At 55.1% G+C, this 19,710-nt stretch overlaps 1 pseudogene; it reads right to left on the reverse strand.

Moving 5' to 3' along the window:
- Positions 1-1,235: 1,235 nt before the first annotated feature.
- The window catches only part of LOC138108845 (thyroid hormone receptor alpha-like), a 140,759-nt pseudogene continuing 122,284 nt past the window's right edge, over positions 1,236-19,710 (reverse strand).

The raw sequence follows: 19,710 nt of genomic DNA on the forward strand, positions 1-19,710 counted from the left end.
GGGGCTCGGGGCGCCGGAGAATAAAGCCCAGAGGGCCGGAGCCCGGCGCCCCTGCCCTCGCTGGAGCCCCACACGGGGCCGGACCCGCTCGGCGGGTCCCCTGTGCAAACAAGAACACCGCCGGGGCTCCGGCTTTCCACACACACACTGGGGATCCCCTCTTCAGGAGGGGGTCCCGGGGCGGGGGGTGGGTTTCAGGGAGGGGGGTGTGTTGGGGTAGGGTGGGCCCCCTCCACCGGAGGAGGGGGTCCCGGGGGGGGGGGGGTGGGTGGGTTTCAGGGAGGGTGGTGGGTTGGGGTGGGCCCCCTCCAGAGGAGGGGGGTCCCGGGAGGGGTGGGTGGGTTTCGGGGAGGGTGGTGGGTTGGGGTGGGCCCCCTCCGGAGGAGGGGGTCCCGAGGGGGGGGGTGGGGGGGGTGGGCCCCCTCCGGAGGAGGGGGTCCGGGGGAGGGGGGTGGGGCGGAGGGGGGGACTTTCCCCCCCTCCAGTCCCCGCCCCCTCTCCCGGACCCCCTCCTCCGGACGGGGCTCCCCCCGGCCCCCTCCCCGGGACCCCCTCCTCCGGACCGGGGCCCCGGGGGGGAGGGAGGGGGGGGGCGGGTGGGGTGGGGGGGCTCGACGGGAGGGGCTGTTGGTTTGGCCTGTGGTCTCTATGTCTGTTCATGCTGCAGAGTGACGTGACCCCCTCTGCTTCCCCCCCACCCCACCCGCCCCCCCTCCCTCCCCCCCCAGGGCCCCGTCCGGAGGAGGGGGCCCCGGGGAGGGGGCCTGGGGGAGCCCCGTCCGGAGGAGGGGGTCCGGGAGAGGGGGCGGGGACTGGAGGGGGGGAAAGTCCCCCCCTCCGCCCCACCCCCCTCCCCCGGACCCCCTCCTCCGGAGGGGGCCCACCCTGACCCCCCTCCCGGGACCCCCTCCTCCGGAGGGGGCCCACCCCCCCCACCCCCCCCCTCGGGACCCCCTCCTCCGGAGGGGGCCCACCCCAACCCACCACCCTCCCCGAAACCCACCCACCCCCCCCGGGACCCCCTCCTCCGGAGGGGGCCCACCCCAACCCACCACCCTCCCTGAAACCCACCCCCCCCTCCCGGGACCCCCTCCTGAGGAGGGGATCCCCAGTGTGTGTGTGGAAAGCCGGAGCCCCGGCGGTGTTCTTGTTTGCACAGGGGACCCGCCGAGCGGGTCCGGCCCCGTGTGGGGCTCCAGCGAGGGCAGGGGCGCCGGGCTCCGGCCCTCTGGGCTTTATTCTCCGGCGCCCCGAGCCCCGCGGCTGCGGGAGAAAGACGGGACAGAGGACGGGAATAAGGGAGCAGAGGGGGTCAAAGAAGGAGGGCAGGTGGGGGGTTCGGGGTGTGCAGGGAGAGGCGGGGTGGGGGGACAGGAAAGGAGGGGGGGGAGGACGAGGACGGAGCACAGGTGGGGGGGGGGGTCAAGGTGCAGAGGGGGAAAGCGGGAACAGGAACACGGGGAGGTGGAAGGAATGAGATAGGGTAGGGAGAGGAGTCGGGGTGCGTTGGGGAGAACGAGGGGGGAAGGGAAAGGCCGGGTGAGGGCGAGGGATGATGGTCAGAGGAGGGGGAGAAGGGGAAGAGAGGGGAGTCGGGTTGGGGAGCGGGGTACGGAGAGGGGAGAAAGGAGGGCTGGGGGACAAAGGAGGGCTGGGGGGGTCGGGGATGCGCAGGGGAGCAGGGAGAGAGGGTGGGGGGCGCTGGGGAGAGGGCAGGAGGGGGGCTGGGAGGGAAAGGGAGGGTGTGGGGGAGAGAAAGAACTGGGGGGGTAGGAAAGAGGTGATAAGCGGGGGAAGAAGGAGGAGGATAGGGGCAGGAGAAAGAGGGGGAGGAAAGAGGGGGAGCCCGGCCCGGCGGCAGCCTCACCGACTTCTGAGCGCGCAAATGGCGGCGGGGGCGATTTCCGGGCCTTAAATCCCCTCGGCCCCGCCCCGCGCAGCCGCGCTGGGGCCCCGCGCACCTGTGCGGACCCCGCCCCGCGCACCTGAGCCGGATTAGGGGCCGCCCCTGAAGCCGCGCCCCCGGCCCCGCCCGGGACCGCCCCAGAGCCCCGGCCCCGCCCGGCCCCGGGGCCCGCCCTGCCCGGCACGGGGGCGGCTCCATCGCTCGGGGCCCCGCCCCTCTCTCCCGGGCCGGGCCCGCCCCGCGCACCGGGGCCGCTCCCGGGACCGGGGCTCCGGGTCCTGCCGGCGGCCGCTGCGGGTCCCGGGCGGCGCCGCCTCTTCCCCGGCGGGATTGGGGCTGGCATCGGGACCGGGAGGAGCCGCTCCGGGACGGGCGCTGGGGCCGAGCCCGGCGCTGCCGCTCCTGCTCCGGCCGGCTCTCCGCGGGGAGCCGGGGCTGTGCCAGCGCCCGGGCAGCCCCGGGATCCCGAGCCGGGCCCGACGCGCCGGGCCGGGCTCCGCTCAGCCCTGAGCCCCTCCCGGAGCCCGCCTTGGGCCCCACGACGCGGCCCCGGGCTCTGCCGCCAGCCCCGGACGCGGCGCTGAGTCGCTGCTCCCGAGCTCTGCGTGAGGCCGGGGAGCCCGGCTTCGGGCTGTGCCTAAGGCAGGACTCGGAGCTCAGAGACACAGACTCGCCCTGGCCCGAAGAGCCCGCTTTGAGCATCAAAACACGGCATTTAGGCTTTAATTCAGGTCCAGCAAAACGCAGCACTTCAGTTTCTCTTTGTGAGCCCAAACACACAGGACTCATTCTCTTCCTCAAGCCCTGAAAACAGGATTTAGTCACTGTTTCTGAGTCCCAGCTCTGGCCATACCAGCCTGCTCTCAGGACTCTTTAGATAGAGAAATGCTGTTAGCAAGGGTTCTCTTGCTATTTTCTAAGTCTGTGAGAGACTTCTCTCTCTCACAGAAGAGGTGGCAGGGAATGTAAACAACCAAACCACCACCTGCAACCTTGAAAAGTCTTGATAATGGTACAGTAGAAAAATATTTTGAGAGTGGATGTTTTAGGATTTTAGCCAATCACCCCCAAGGGGAGGCTGATCGTTTGTCCAATTAGACTATGAAGAAAAAAGTCTATAATAGAGTTTGTAAAATAATTAAATAAATGAATCTTGCTGCACAATTCCTGCCTGCTGGATCTTCTCTCCTCCTCCTCCTCCCTGCGGCTGCGGGACACAGTGATATACCCTAGGGCCTCGGCCTGCGGTAATAGGACTCCACAATGCAGGATTTAGTCTCTGCTTTTAAGCTCTGCGCCTGCTTTTGAGCCCCCGAAACGCAGCACTGGGTCTCTTTTTGTGAGCCCAAAACCGCTCCTGTCCCTCGGGTTCGGAGCCCCCAGAAGTGCCCGGGGCCACAGCTGGACCCCAGCTGGGCACCAGCAGCTGCTCCCTCACCCCCCGTGGGATGGGGAAGAGACCAGAGACAAAATTCCAGCTCAGAACAGTTTAAGAATGGAAACCAAGACAAATACAATCATTTGAGATTAATGACAACACATAATAACAGTGAGAGCAACAAGAGCAGTGGTAACAATAATGAACAGGAGAGGGAGAAAAACCCCTCCACACCCCCCTCCCTTTAACATTATAAATCCAAAATTTAATCCAGAGCACCAGAATCTCCCACTGTGGGGGATTTCCATATTCCTGTTACTTTCTCTGTGTTCTGTCCTGGGGATTTGTGGACTGAGGGAGGCACTGGCTGCTCCTCTGGGCAAGGGGAAGGCCCCTGTGCTATTCCCATGAAGAGAACACCTGGAATTACTGCCCTGGGAGCCCAGTCTGGTCCTTCCAGTGACTGGGGGGCACCCAGAGGGTCTTTACATGAAATGAAAATGACATCCTGGTCCAGTGCATTGACAGCAGGATTGGACACTCCTGGCCAAGGTGACCAGTCCGTGGGAATCGCACCGGTGACCATCCAGGGGGGATTTTAAGTTGGATTCTTGCAGATTTCATCGTGCAGAAGCTCCAATTCTTTTTGGCACCTCTTGTTCAAATGTCTCCCCACTGGAAGAGGTCAATTAGTCTTTGTAATGACCTGACTGCCACAGGCAGGGAAAAACAATCAGCGTTCCCTGAACGCCTCCATGACTTCCATGTCCACCTGCACCGAGTGGCCGATGGGCAGGAGCCTGCCCAGAACAGGCTCAGAGATGGGGCTTTCAACCCAAACCATTCCATCATTCCATGACCTCCCCCGGTATTATTTTTGCACTGTTCCCTCTCAAATTTAAATTCCTAAATTTAAATGGTTTATTAAAGCAAGAATTTTTTAATTATTCAGGAATAAAAAGGGAAGCATCACACATACAAGAATCATTCCTACACCCACCAAACCATTCTTAACTGGAAGCCTATTCCCTCATCTCTGCCCTCGTTTTGCTTTCCTGGAAAACCCTGTGATCCCACAGTTTCTCCAAGAGATCTGCTGGGAGTACTGCAAGGTCTGCTCTGTCAGAGTGCCAGGGGGGTTTACAGCACTTGCTCCTCTGCATCTTCACCCTTTCATCAGCTTTCCCCTGGAACGGTGTTGTGGGAGAAGCTTGGAATTACCAGAAATGGATCAGGTTCACATTTTTTCCCCACCAGTTTTCATCTGGTTTGAAATTCCTGGAATGACCCTCAATTGTGCCCTGGAACAGTGCTGTGAAAGGATCAATCAGAAGAACAGCCTGAAAGGAGAAAACCACCTCCAGCAGCAGCCGGAATGATCCCATTTCTGTTCTTACCTGCTCCTGCCAGAGCTCCCAACAGCCATTTCCATTCCAAAACAAGAGCTATGGAAGACATTCCTGCTGTCTGTGAGGGTGAGGTGGCAGTTTTGGACGTTCTTTGCTGTGGAATCAGACAACAAACAGCATAAATAATCTTGGTGGTCTCTTCCAAGCCAAACCACCCCGTGATTCCATGCGTGGATCAGCACCTGACCCAACTCCATTCCAGAAACCTCCTCCCACTAACCCAGAACTTTCCTTTTTCCGCTCAACATCAGGGATTTGCTGCCAAGTGCCCCGGGCAGGGGACGCCTCAGCCTTCCATGGGACGCCTCAGCATTCCCTGGGGTGCCTCAGCATTCCCTGGGCTGCTGTTCCACGCCGATCCCGTGTCCAGCGCCGTTCCGGGCTGCAGTGCCGGGCTCTCCCCACAAGGCGGCAGCACCGGGAGCGAGCAGCCCCGGCCGGTCCCGCTGTCTCGGGGCAGCTGCGCCTTTAACCCGCCCGGAGCCGGCGGGGCCGTGAACACAGCGGGCAAAAACCCCACCGATCCCCTTTATTTCACCCCCAGAGGCACAGGATCGCAGCATTCCCTGGGCTGGAAGGGACCCGCAGGGAGCATCGAGTCCAAATCCTGGTCCTGCACCCCAAGAATCCCACCCTGTGCCCGAGAGCCTTGTCCAGACCCAAACTCTGCCCCCAGGATCCTGAAAACACAGCGGGGCTGGGAGAAGGATGACAGTGGAAGATTTTTTATATAGATCTCCTTGTACGATCGTTATATAATATCATTAGATCGCCCAGGAACCCATCCCTGTACCTGGACAGCCAGAAGTGCACAAAATCCCAGCCCCTCCCAAGATGCAGCTACTCACACCAAACCTTGGGAGAATCCCTGGTGCTTCCAACACCGCTGCAATTCCACCTGGAGCTGAGCTTACAGGGTGCTCTGCCTAATCCACATCCAAGCCTGGATAGCCCAAAGCCTGCAAGAAAAGAGGAGGCAAAGTGAAAAGGAGCGAGGGGGAAAAAACCAGAGTTTTAGGTTTTTCCTGTGTTTGCAACAGGATTGAAGGGCAGGATGGAGAGATTTCGTGGAAAAGAAGTACCAAAGGCTGCTTCATTCCCAGCAATTAGCGCTGCTCAGGTTGAATCCAAGAGGCCCAATCCACCAGGTTTAAACAGGAGCGGCCGACAGGATGGGTTATGACACAGATCTGTGAAGCTGGAGCCTTCTTCCTTCTCCCGGGCTCTCCCAGAAATTCTCCATGTCCGGACATGCTCCCGCTCTCCCCGCTGGGGAGGACGGACTTGGATAGCCCGGGTGACTGGTGAGCCTAAAACAATAAGTGATGCAGTGATCCAAGTGTTTTTCCCCAGGAAATTACATATTCTCTGGACCTGGGATAACCCATATCCCATGGCCTTCTCCAGGAAGAGTCCCAGCTGAGGATTCCATAGGGGCTCACCTTTTGCTTGGAGCTCGGCTGAATTCCTCAGCAATGCCAGGGAATGTGGCCATTGGAGGCTTTGGGCAGATTAGGCTCATTTGCCTTTTTAGGTTTTGTTACCATCTCTCAGACTTCCCACTGGAATGTGGTCTCCAAGGAACATGTAAATCCCATGGGATTCCTGCTCTTTCAGACAATTTTTTGTACCATTCCTGTACAAAACGAGGCCCCCTGTTCGGATGCTTTTCCCCACCGTTCCCCAGCAGTTTTATCTGCCAGTCCTTTCCCTGCGCTGGTTGGGCTCTTCCCAGATCTCTGAGCTCCTTCACAAGGCAGGAGATCCATTTGGCCCAGGAACCGAACCCTCCCGAGGAATTGTCTGATGCCATCTCCACATTTCACAGCTGATCCTTCTGCTCAAAGGATCCCCCTTTCTTCCCTCCAGCCAATTCCAAGCCTCGCTGCCCCCAGCTGGGAACAGTCTCCAGGCTGATCCCTGCAGTCTTCCCTGACGGGATCCTGCTCAGGAATCCATGGGCTACGAATGGAAGAATTAATTCTTCCCACCCCTGCCCAGTTCTAATTCCAAAGGATTTGGTGTCTGCCTTACCCGGCTGGAGCCTGCTTCCAACTCTGTTCTTGCTGCTTCTGCTGCTTTCCATTTCCCAGGAATTCCACCAACGGAGCGACAGCGTTTTCCACCTCCTCCTCCAGGATTCCCTCTGTTGCGTTCGGGTGCTGGAAGGATATCAAAACCTGGGCCTCACTATCAGGAATTATATCCCCGGATTTGTTCCTTTCCAAATGTCACCTCTTCCCAACAAAGCACTGGCCATCCAAGGAATTCTAGAGAGCGATGTGCTGACCGCTGCTTACTCCTCTGGAATGTCAGAGCTTGGAAAAAAAGGGCAGTTGAGGCTTTTCCTGGTGCTGCCCATGAAGTGTATTTTACCTAAGAGCCCCTGCCCATGCCTTTGCCTGTATCCGCCAAAAATCCACCCGTTCATTCCCCAGCTGCTGCCTCCCTCTTTTCCTGGATCCAACAGAATTTTAACAGGTGAATATTCCCCTCTGGAAGAGCACCTTTCATTCCAAACCTAAGAACAAACAAATGAATCACTTTCCTTCGACCTTCCTTATTAGGATTCCACTGAGAGCAGTGGATGGAAAATGATCCTCTCCTGGCCCCTGCTGGATTCCCGGAGCAGGGATCCTTTCCCTCTTTCCCCCCACCCCCCGCGGTGCCCTCCTCCCCCTCCCGCCCCACCCCGCACCCTTTTCAGGCTTTGTTCCACAGCTTTTGCCTCCGGACCTCAGATCCTTTTGGTCTCCAGGAGCTCCCAGCAGCTCCACAGCCTTTCCTCTCCCATCCTGATCCTTTCTCCAGGAATGGAGCTCTGCATTGCAATTCCCTTCTCTTTTCTCCGACAATTCCCACCAACCCAGACCTAAAGCTGACACAAGGAACGCTCGGTGCCCACAAATCCAAATCCAGACCTGGCCATCCCTAAACCAGCAACTCCCGGACAATTTGCGTTCATTCCAACCTATCACTGAGGACTCACCTAATCCTTCAAAATTCCCAAGAAATATCCCGTTGCCTTCAGCTCCCAGGGGATTCTGCTTCGTGCTCACACGGATTTGGGACTTCCCTGAAAAACCCGTGCAGGGCACGCTGGAATCCCCGATCCCGTGAATCTGGGGAGTGTGAAAAGCTCGGTCCAGCCTGGGCCCCCAGAAATTTTTGCCAAATATCCCCCAAGTCCTCGGGACAACAGAACTCTCTGGTACTGCATTTTTGGCGTTGTAAAGCCTGGAATTACTTTATTCCTAGTGCTGGGCTCTGGATGTGGCCGAGAAAATCCCGGCCTCCACACAGACCCAGATTCCAAACTTTTTGATACATTTGAGCAAACCGAGAAATTCCCCTTCCCTGCTTCTTCTTAAGGGCATCCTTCTCTTCCCTTACCCGGCCTGCTCTCTCCCACTGGGCTGGGTTTTTCCCTTCCCATGCTAATTAGTCCCTACTTCTAGGAGGTTTAGGTACCTTTCTTCCCTGGCAGGGATTTCTTAACACAGCTACCGAGGCTTTGGGAGTCTTCTTTATCTTCTACTTTCTGGAAACACACCCTCTGATCCATAAATGCCACAATCCAGATGCCCAACTTCAACAAGACATCCTTTTCACCTAAAAACACTCACTCTCAACTCTTAGATCTTTTAAAGTTTTACCCCCGCAAAATTCCCCTGCTTTTCCACCGCTGAATTCCTCCGTCCTGATTCCAAGAATTTCTTGAATACCACGGGGCTTTTCTCAAGATTTACCCCCACAACCTTCCCTACGTGCTCACTGCTCACCACCTCATTTTTCCCTCAATGTCTTCGTTCTCCACCCCAGAGAGTTTGTCAAGTGTTGCCTCCAAAATGTTCCCCCTCTGTCCACTACTGAGTTCCCCATTTTGCCTTCAAAATATTCATTCTGTCCCCTCCAGATTGCATCCACTTTTACCCCCAACATTTTACTTCCTCTACAATATTGATTAAACCTTTTCCACCCCAAAAATGTGCATTCCCTCCCTTCAACAGCACCTCAGCTTTTCCCTCAAAAATGCCCCAGAGAGAAACTCCGATTCAGCCCCCAAACTCCCATTTTCCTACACAAACAGTTCTTGTGGCCCCTCTCAATTCCCCCAGGCTTTCAGCTAAAGGAATAACTGGAAGCCTATTCCCTCATCTCTGCCCTCCTTTTGCTTTCCTGGAAAACCTTGCCATCCCACACTTTCTCCAAGAGATCTGCTGGGAGTACGGCAAGGTCTGCTCTGTCAGAGTGCCAGGGGGGTTTACAGCACTTGCTCCTCTGCATCTTCACCCTTTCCTCAGCTTTCCCCTGGAACGGTGTTGTGGGAGAAGCTTGGAATTACCAGAAATGGATCAGGTTCACATTTTTTCCCCACCAGTTTTCATCTGGTTTGAAATTCCTGGAATGACCCTCAAATGTGCCCTAGAACAGTGCTGTGAAAGGATCAGTCAGAAGAACAGCCTGAAAGCAGAAAACCACCTCCAGCAGCAGCCAGAATGATCCCATTTCTGTTCTTACCTGCTCCTGCCAGAGCTCCCAACGGCCCTTCCCATTCCAAGAGCTATGCAAGACATTCCTGCTGTCCGTGAGGGTGAGGTGCCAGTTCCGGATGTTCTTTGCTGCGGAATCGGACATTAAACAGAGCGTAAATGATCTTGGTGGCTCTTCCAAGCCAAACCACCCCGTGATTCCTTGCGTGGATCAGCACCTGTCCCAACTCCATTCCAGAAACCTCCTCCCACTAACCCAGAACTTTCCTTTTTCCGCTCAACATCAGGGATTTGCTGCCGATTGCCCCGGGCAGGGGACGCCTCAGCATTCCCTGGGACGCCTCAGCCTTCCCTGGGACACCTCATCATTCCCTGGGACGCCTCAGCATTTCCTGGGCTGCTGTTCCACGCCGATCCCGTGTCCAGCGCCGTTCCGGGCTGCAGTGCCGGGCTCTCCCCACAAGGCGGCAGCACCGGGAGCGAGCAGCCCCGGCCGGTCCCGCTGTCTCGGGGCAGCTGCGCCTTTAACCCGCCCGGAGCCGGCGGGGCCGTGAACACAGCGGGCAAAAACCCCACCGATCCCCTTTATTTCACCCCCAGAGGCACAGGATCGCAGCATTCCCTGGGCTGGAAGGGACCCGCAGGGAGCATCGAGTCCAAATCCTGGTCCTGCACCCCAAGAATCCCACCCTGTGCCCGAGAGCCTTGTCCAGACCCAAACTCTGCCCCTAGGATCCTGAAAACACAGCGGGGCTGGGAGAAGGGTAACAAGGGAGGATTTTTTACATAGTTCTCCTTGTACGATCGTTATATAATCTTATTAGATAGTCCAGCAACCCATCCCTGGGCCGGGACCCCCACCCCTGTCCCGGGACACCCATCCCTGGGCCGGAATACCGATCCCCCGCGGCCCCCACCGTCCGCTCGGGACTGTCCCCGTTCCCCGCTCACCTCCGAGCCCGCAGCACCCGCCCCGGTGCCCCCGGCCCGGCCGCGCTGCTCCCCGGACTCCCCGCCATTGCCGCGTCGGGCGAAGAAGGGCGGAAATTACCGGTACCACACCAATGTGGCGATGCGACCTTCTCAAGATGGCGGCGGTGGAGGACCCCGCTCCGTCTATTCGGCTGCCTGAATGCTCCCGCCTACCCCAGGCGCCACTGACCCCACAGTCGGTGTCCGCATAGCGGGAAACGCCTCAGAAAATTGCGTGCAAGCGCTGGGCTGGCGTCGGTGTCGGCGTCGCGTTCAGGCAGCCGAATAGACGCAGCTAGAGGGGGCCTTCCCTGCCGCCATCTTGAGAAGGTCAGAAAACAGCGTAAACGACCGCCATCTTTAGTGTGGCGATGATCTAACTTCCGGTTTCGCCGCCATCTTGGGTGCTGGCAGAAGCCACTTCCGGTCGAGCCGCCATCTTTAGTGTGGTACTCACAAGGCCCCCGCCCCTCACAAGGGCTTCTGTCTATTCAGCTGCCTGAATCCAGCCCGGACTCCGACGCCGGCCCCGCGCTTTCCGCGCGATTTTCCGCCGTGGTCCCCGGTGCGAGGACACGGGTGGTGGGGTCACCGGCGCCGGAGGCGGGCGACGGTCCCGCGACCGGCGGCAGGCATCGGCAGGGACACCTCTCTTAGGGGCCTATTGCGTCCGCCATCTTGAGTGTGGCGGAAGTGTCATCCACCCTCTGCAAGGTCCTGGCAGGTTCGAATAAAAACGCCACTTACGCCGTCCCGAAAGCGCCGAACTGCGCCTTCCTTTCCGAGCCGCCCCCTTGAGAGCGGCACGCGGGCGGCTCTATTCCCACCGTGCTCGCCCGGTGCTCCCCGCCCCGGCTCGCGCTGCGACCGCGCCTCTGCTGCCCGGCAAAACCGGCCCCGCCGGGCCGCCCCCCGCGCTCTCATTCGTCGCGGTCACCGCCCCGCACGGCGCCCGCTCCTTTGCAGCGCTCTGGCCCCGCTCATGCACGCCCGTGTCCCTTGGCGCTCCGAACCGTCCTTCGCCCCTCCCCTCCGCTGCCAGACGCGGCCCCGCTCGCTCCTTGCCCTTGCCACGCTCGGCAGCCACCGAGGCCGCCGCCCTCTCGGCTCCCCCGGCCCCGGGCGGCAGCAGCGCCGGGGCGCCGTGCCGGGGCCGGCAGTGCCGCGCTCTCGCCACCAGGCGGCAGCAGCGCCGCCCAGCTCAGCCCGGGGCCGGGCCGCGCTGCGGGGCACGGACAGAGCAGAGGCAAAAGCCGGCTCAGGGCGCTCTGCAGCTCCTGCAGCCCGAGCCTCTCGGCTCCTGGCGCCAGGCACTCGCTTCTTCCCTTCCTACAGAAAAACGCCGCCTCGTTATGCTCAAAACTTGCTCATCTCTAGTCCCAGCTTCTTATATTCCTATATGCAACAGAGTAGAGAGAGAGGGCTGGCTTATTTCAAAATGAATCTACATCTAAATCCATCGCCTTTGTCTATAGATGTCAAAATGAAGACCTTAGCAGGTTTTGGTATTCTGCACACATCCCTCCCTGGGAGGAATGGTAAAAAGTTAAAAACAAATGAAATTTAAACAGTAAAAAGTTAGAAAAAAAGTTACAACGGCAGAAATTTAGAAACAAACAAAGAGGTACAATACAAGAAACGAACAAATTTCTAAAGGTAGAAAGGTTGAAAGTTAAAAACAAAGGTAGAAACAAAAAAAAATTAGAAACAAAGTTAGGTAGACATTTAGAGACAAAGTCAGAAAGGCGAGTGTTGAGCTTTTGACAGGGTACCCTTCCTTCTCAGACCAGGGTGAAAGAGCAGAGGAGGCTGCTGTTCTGCTAAGTTCTTGATTTCACAGTCTCACAGCTGTCTTGAAGGCAGAGTTTGAATGGGGTTACATGATAAAGCCAAGCAGCAGCAGCAGGCAAAACCAGCTGCTTCTATATGCTCCATACACTATATTTTTTGCTTACAGAAGTGTGGATTATATTTGTTAATTGACCAGTAAGATTCACACACGATTCTAGTTTTCTTTTTCTTAACCCACCCTGGTCTAATTCTAACAGTCGTAAGCCTCACACAAGTGTTACATCTGTGTTACACAGATTTGCATCTACAGTTTCTATCAGCTCTTAGTGTTTATGTGAACACTCCATCTAAAAAATGGCAACAGTGCCACTCAATCTAGATTTTGTCTAAAGTAAAGAATTCTGTGAAAAGGTAACACTGCTGCAGCAAGAGCTGTGCTGAAGATCTCTGCTACAGCTTTTTCATGACTAAGGCACTTGGCATCTATTTCTACTAAAAGTTAAAAATCCGTAGTTCTATTGCACTTTGCTGTGGCTTCATGGATGCCAGCTTGTCCAAAGGTTTCAATTCAAACCTAAGGCTTTGGCTTCCCTCTGGGCCTGAGGCCAGAGGAGCCTCCACTCTAAGAAGGTTAGAAACAAGGTTAGAAAGGTAAAAGTTAGAAAGCAAAAAATACATTTAGAAAGGCACAAAGTTAGAAATGTAGAGTGTTAGAAACCAACAAAGGCAGAAAGGTAAAAATGGGGAGAAAAACAAAGGCAGAAAGTTTCAAAGTTAGAAGCAAACAGAGGCAGAAAGGGACAAATCTAGAAAGTTAGAAACAAACAAAGGTAGAAAGTCAAAAAGGTAGAAATGAACAAAGGTAGAAAGTTGGAGAGGCAGAAAGTGCAGAGGCTGGCAGCAGCCATTCCAGCCTTAAGGAGAGCCCTGTGGAGAAGAGCAACTTGTTCCATTGATCTTCACTTCGAGAAGGGCCTTCTGCTCTCTTGGGAAAGATGCAGACCAGGCCATGACTCCAGCTAGAAGCAGCAGGTGGGAATGCTTTTCCTTCAGCTCCCAGAAAGCTGGGAGCTTTCATGTTTGAGTCAGTGGCCTAAAAGGGGCAGAAAGGCTGCCCTGACAAGTGTGTGGGCATGGATCTGTTTGGTCTTGCCCTGTGCCCATTCCCAAAACTCTCTTCAAACTTGCCCAAAAGAGCAACACAAAGCCTGGGGCAGATTGTGCCTGAAGAAAGAATGGTCTCTGTTTTTTTCCAAGCTGCTACAGAAACAAACTAAGGTAGAAAGGTAAAAATGAACAAAGGAGGGAAGGTGAGAAAGGTAGTTCGAAAGTCAAAGTCAGAGAAAGAGAGAAAGTCAGAGAGAGAAAGAGAGAAAGTCAGAGAAAGGGAAAGGCAGAAAGAAAGCAAGGCAGAAAGCAAGTCAGAGAGAAAGAAAGAAAGAAAGAAAAATAGAGAGAAAAAGGAATAGAGAAAGAGAAGAATCGGGTTTGAGAGAAAAAGAAATGGAGTTTAAGAGAAGTAGTGTTGAAGAGAAAAAGAGCAACTGAGAACTAGAGTGACAGAGACATCCAGAAAGAGTTAAACAGTGAGAAAAAGAGAAAGAGTTGGAAAAAGTCAAGTGAGGAATAGACTAAAAAGTAAAGCAAAGCAGAGCAGCAAAGCAAGAAATATGGCAAAAAACTTACTAAAGCACACCAAAGGAAGAGAGCAACCAAAGGGGGGAGGGGGGTTTATTAGGGTTTCTTCAACTTTATTGAATGAGGGTTTTTTAGTTACACTTCAGCAAAGCAAGTGGAAACAACAATGTACACAAGCACAAGTACAAATCCAATCCATCTGCACACTGGTCAAAGTCCAAGTGACATCCAGAGCAATACGTGCAAGTGCAGCGGCAAACACGAATCCAGAGCAACACAAGCCAACCCCATCGCAGTACAACCTAACAATTGTTCTCTTTCTGGAAAATGTATGACATCTTATTGGTCCAGGAAACCCAAAACAACAGCAGCAGACAGAGAACAAAACACTCATCCACCACCCACCTCCTTCAGCTTCCACACAAACCCACCCTCGCTCTCGTCTCGAGAGCACCCCATGGGAAGGCGGTTCCCGGGAGCCCCAAAATCATCGCGCCTGACAAATGCCCAGCCCCGGCACGGTCAGCACCCAACCCCTGGTGATGAACGTCACCTCACAGAGCGGCCGGGGCCCAGATAAAAAAACCCAGCTGGGAGGGAAAAAAACCCCAGACAGCAGAGCTGGGTGGTTTTACTCTAAGTTTAAAAAGTAGCTGAAAAGCCTGAAAGGCAAAACTCACACCCACAAGGTTAGAAGCATTCCACACACGCACTCTTCTCGCAGGCAGACAGACACACACAGACGCAGCTCTGGCACCACATTTCCTCTTGTTCCTGCTGGCCTGGAAAGCCCCAGGTAAATCCAGTCCCTCAGACCTTGCATCCCTGAACACCAGGAGAGCTGGAGTTTTACCCAGATCCCAGTGCCCTGCACAGCTGCACTGACACGAGCACAGGCTGATCGCTCTGCCCAGCACCATCCCTCATTTTCCTCCCATTGCTCCCCAAGCGTCCCCAAACCACCCCGTGTCTGTGCCGGGGCCAGTGCCTGCCCCGAGCCCAACCAGAGGCTGTCACCCAGCCCTGCACCAGCTCCCACCCCTGGGAGAGCTGGGAATGCACTGAGAGCTCAGCTCCCTGGGCTCCCCGACACCCAAACCAGTCCTCAGACACACAAATAATGCCCAACCTGCCCCTCCGGGCACAGCCAAACACCACAACTCCATCATCCCCAAGGAACTCCGGCAGGTTGCCTCTTCACCTGTGCCTTTTTCCAGCAGCCATGGCTAGGACCGGGCTGTCAGAAATAGCATTCCCTAGGCAGTTCATCCCAGCACAGAGGAGAAGAGGAGCCTGTCACTCATCCACACCACGGGCAGGACAAGGGGGGCCCAAGCTGGCTTTGGCTGCTCCAACATCCAAAGCTCTTGGTGCCAAAGATAGGACGAGTTCAGTGGTTGCTCCTGTCCTGAAAGAGAGCAGAAAAGCAAAGTTAATCCCACTGTGGAATGCAAGACTCCTGCATTTCATATTTCTGCTCTGATTGCTCACCGCAGAGTATTATCCATGGAAAAAAAAGGAGAATGACACCATATCAAATAAAAAGTGCCCTTCTCCAGCGCTTTTATTCCAAGCATTAAAAAGATGCTCATTTATCTTCCAGCATTGTTTCCCTCATTTTAGCAGAACCGTCTTCATCCCAGACCCCCCTCGTCAGCTGTTCAATCCTCTGGCACTGGATTTGGACAAAGGAAGGGACGCACCTGGATCGCAGGAAATCACGGAGAGAAACCCCTCCAAAACCTGACAGAGAAAAACAACGGGAGATGCAGGAAGACACATCCCTCATTTGCACGTCCGGAGTGCTTTTCTAAAGACTTCCCTGCATCTGGATGCTCTTTGCACTTGGCTTTCTTTACAAGAATGCATTTGCTGCTAAACACATCTCAGGCCCTTATTTGATCAGGATAAGGTGGGATGCAGATGAAGACTCACACAGGGAATAGCCAGGGAGATGCAGGGTCTGGGAACATCAAGGACGGAGAAGAGAAGGAACAGGGATTGTTTTTCTTGTTTAGAGCCAGCAGTGCTGTGAGCTTGGAGAACACACGGCACCACAGGGATCCAGGGCAGGAGCGGGATAACTCCGGGATAAGGGGAATCTGCTCCCACTCCAGGGCTGTGCCAGTGAAGGAGGGGAAGTTTTAGTGCCTTCATGGCACACAAAAACCAAACCCAGCACCACCGAGCTGGACTTTCGTGAACTGCAACACAAAGCGGCCCCTGGCCTTTGGGGGAACACAACCTCACCGAGTCACGGAGCCAGGGGATGACACTTGGGAATGAGCCTTGCGGCCTGCAGCCAAATCAGATGAGGGAGCCACAGGAGCTGTGGGGTTTCCTGCTCTTCCTGCAACGCCATCAGTCCAGACCAGGAGACCTTTCCTGGAACAGATCTTCCCTGTAAAAGGGAGCAACACCAAAGCTCAAGCCCTCATTTAGAGACCCTTGGAAAAGCAAAGGTGAGAGGGGATTACCTGGAGCCCCAGGGGACCGAGGTGAAGGGGATGAAGAAGCAGACAGCAAACTGCTTCCACTGCTTCTCACTCCAGCAAGGGGAACTTCCCTGGAATTTCACGTCCAGCGTCTCTCCCAAGCCCCACCGGCGAACCCACATGTACTCCAGGACTGATCTCCTTTGTACTTCCAGCAGCACAGACCCACCGGGAGGAACTGCAATCCAAGGACACACATCAGCAACCGCCTTCCCGCTTGGCGCTCTCTCCACATTTTTCCCTTTCCAGTGGGATGCAGGTGCCACCCCCCAGAGGCAGGAAAACTGCCTTGCAATCCAGTACAAAATCTGCCTGGGAAGCCCAGGATGCCCGGAGCCAGCAGCCATTTCTCCTGGAGCTCCTGCTGACAGGCATTTGAAGCCTGCTGGGCCTCACAGCTGCTTTTCTGCCAAGGGCATTCCCATCTCTTATTTTTTAGCCCAAATAAAGGTTTGCAAAGCTGAGTTTTGTGAGAAGTGCTTCATATTTGGATTATTCTTAACTTGGGAGTTTCCCTTGGCACCAAAATCAGGGGGTAAACCCAACATGGCCTCAAAGGGCCGTAAGATCCCAGATATCCAATCCCCAGTTCCCTCAGCATTGGTTCATTAAAGCTTTTCAGGGGTAATTTAGCAAACTTCAGGGTTTGGTGACTTCACCATCAAAGCAACACAAAACCTGTGCAAAAGGAACTTAACTAAAGCTGGCTAAACGCTGCCCAGACCTGGCAGAAAGCGCTTCCCACACCTCTCCTGGAATTCTCTTTCCCAGCCCTTCCAGCTTCGGAAGGCTTCTGTGGGAGCCTCAAGTCGCGGTGCAGCTCAGAACCTGCACGTACCTAAAGCAGCCCCACGGGAACACGAAGCTTCCCTCGGGCATTTCGTTTCTTTACCCCAAACATTCTTCCCACTCAGCCACAATCTAGAAAGGAAAGAAAGGAAAAGAAGGAAGACCAATTAATTCTGACATAAGGAGTCTTGACTATTCCAACACACTGCCAGGTGAAAAAACATCCCTGCCAGGCTAACAAATCCCCCTGATACTGTCTCCATTCTGTATCAATTATTTAAACGCTGTATTAAGGAGCGTAAGGACACAATCCTTGGAATTCTCAAAAATGGCTCAGCTTGGCTACTCCAAGCACTTTCTCACCCGGGGAGCTGAGCTGTCCCACATTTAAACGCCACGTTTGATCCAAATCCCATAGAAATCTGATATTGTTTGGCTCCTGAGCTTTCCCAAAAGCTGTGCAGTCAAGCCTGGAAATCCTCACTGAAGCTTTGCCATGTCACATCGGGATTTACCCTTGGGAAAACCCCACTCTCAGCACTTGGGTTTCAAGAGGTTGCACCCAATGTTACAGACACAGAATTCCTGTGGGGTTTGGCATTTCCTGCACCTCCAAACACGTGAAAAGAATGAAGTGCAGAGTCCCGAGGCTCCATTATTGCCATTCTCCTCACATCCCTTTCCTCAGCTGCACGTGGCTTTGTGCCTCCTCTGAAGGGCTGGAAAGGAATTTGGGAACCCCCCTCAGCTTCTTCGGTTTTCAGCTTTTTCTCGGAGCCGGCCCAAAAGGCAAACAGGAAAAAAAACCCCAAAAGTGCACAAAATCCCAGCCCCTCCCAAGATGCAGCTCCTCACACCAAACCTTGGGAGAATCCCTGGTGCTTCCAACACCGCTGCAATCCCACCTGGAGCTGAGCTTACAGGGTGCTCTGCCTAATCCACATCCAAGCCTGGATAGCCCAAAGCCTGCAAGAAAAGAGGAGACAAAGTGAAGGGGAGAGGGGGGGAAAAACGGAGTTTTAGGTTTTTCCGCTGTTTGCAACAGGATTGAAGGGCAGGATGGAGAGGTTTCGTGGAAAAGAAGTACCAAAGGCTGCTTCATTCCCAGCAATTAGCGCTGCTCAGGTTGAATCCAAGAGGCCCAATCCACCAGGTTTAAACAGGAGCGGCCGACAGGATGGGTTATGACACAGATCTGTGAAGCTGGAGCCTTCTTCCTTCTCCCGGGCTCTCCCAGAAATTCTCCATGTCCGGACATGCTCCCGCTCTCCCCGCTGGGGAGGACGGACTTGGATAGCCCGGGTGACTGGTGAGCCTAAAACAATAAGTGATGCAGTGATCCAAGTGTTTTTCCCCAGGAAATTACATATTCTCTGGACCTGGGATAACCCATATCCCATGGCCTTCTCCAGGAAGAGTCCCAGCTGGATAGGGTCTCCCAGAAAGGATTCCATAGGGGCTCACCTTCTGCTTGGAGCTCGGCTGAATTCCTCAGCAATGCCAGGGAATGTGGCCATTGGAGGCTTTGGGCAGATTGGGCTCAATTGCGTTTTTAGGTTTTGTTACCGTCTCTCAGACTTCCCACTGGAATGTGGTCTCCAAGGAATATGTAAATCCCATGGGATTCCTGCTCTTTCGGAAAATTTTTTGTACCATTCCTGTACAAAATGAGGCCCCCTGTTCGGATGCTTTTCCCCACCGTTCCCCAGCAGTTTTATCTGCCAGTCCTTTCCCTGCGCTGGTTGGGCTCTTCCCAGATCTCTGAGCTCCTTCACAGGCAGGAGATCCATTTGGCCCAGGAACTGAACCCTCCCGAGGAATTGTCTGATGCCATCTCCACATTTCACAGCTGATCCTTCTGCTCAAAGGATCCCCCTTTCTTCCCTCCAGCCAATTCCAAGCCTCGCTGCCCCCAGCCGGGAACAGTCCCCAGGCCGATCCCTGCAGTCTTCCCTGCCAGGATCCTGCTCAGGAATCCATGGGCTACAAATTGAAGAATTAATTCTTCCCACCCCTGCCCAGTTCTAATTCCAAAGGATTTGGTGTCTGCCTTACCCGGCTGGAGCCTGCTTCCAACTCTGTTCTTGCTGCTTCTGCTGCTTTCCATTTCCCAGGAATTCCACCAACGGAGCGACAGCGTTTTCCACCTCCTCCTCCAGGATTCCCTCTGTTGCGTTCGGGTGCTGGAAGGATATCAAAACCAGGGCCTCACTATCAGGAATTATATCCCCGGATTTGTTCCTTTCCAAATGTCACCTCTTCCCAACAAAGCACTGGCCATCCAAGGAATTCTAGAGAGCGATGTGCTGACCGCTGCTTACTCCTCTGGAATGTCAGAGCTTGGAAAAAAAGGGCAGTTGAGGCTTTTCCTGGTGCTGCCCATGAAGTGTATTTTACCTAAGTGCCCCTGCCCATGCCTTTGCCTGTATCCGCCAAAAATCCACCCGTTCATTCCCCAGCTGCTGCCTCCCTCTTTTCCTGGATCCAACAGAATTTTAACAGGTGAATATTCCCCTCTGGAAGAGCACCTTTCATTCCAAACCTAAGAACAAACAAATGAATCACTTTCCTTCGACCTTCCTTATTAGGATTCCACTGAGAGCAGTGGATGGAAAATGATCCTCTCCTGGCCCCTGCTGGATTCCCGGAGCAGGGATCCTTTCCCTCTTTCCCCCCACCCCCCGTGGTGCCCTCCTCCCCCTCCCGCCCCACCCCGCACCCTTTTCAGGCTTTGTTCCACAGCTTTTGCCTCCGGACCTCAGATCCTTTTGGTCTCCAGGAGCTCCCAGCAGCTCCACAGCCTTTCCTCTCCCATCCTGATCCTTTCTCCAGGAATGGA

Source organism: Aphelocoma coerulescens, chromosome 3 (genome assembly GCF_041296385.1).
Source record: "Aphelocoma coerulescens isolate FSJ_1873_10779 chromosome 3, UR_Acoe_1.0, whole genome shotgun sequence".
Taxonomy (NCBI): domain Eukaryota; kingdom Metazoa; phylum Chordata; class Aves; order Passeriformes; family Corvidae; genus Aphelocoma; species Aphelocoma coerulescens.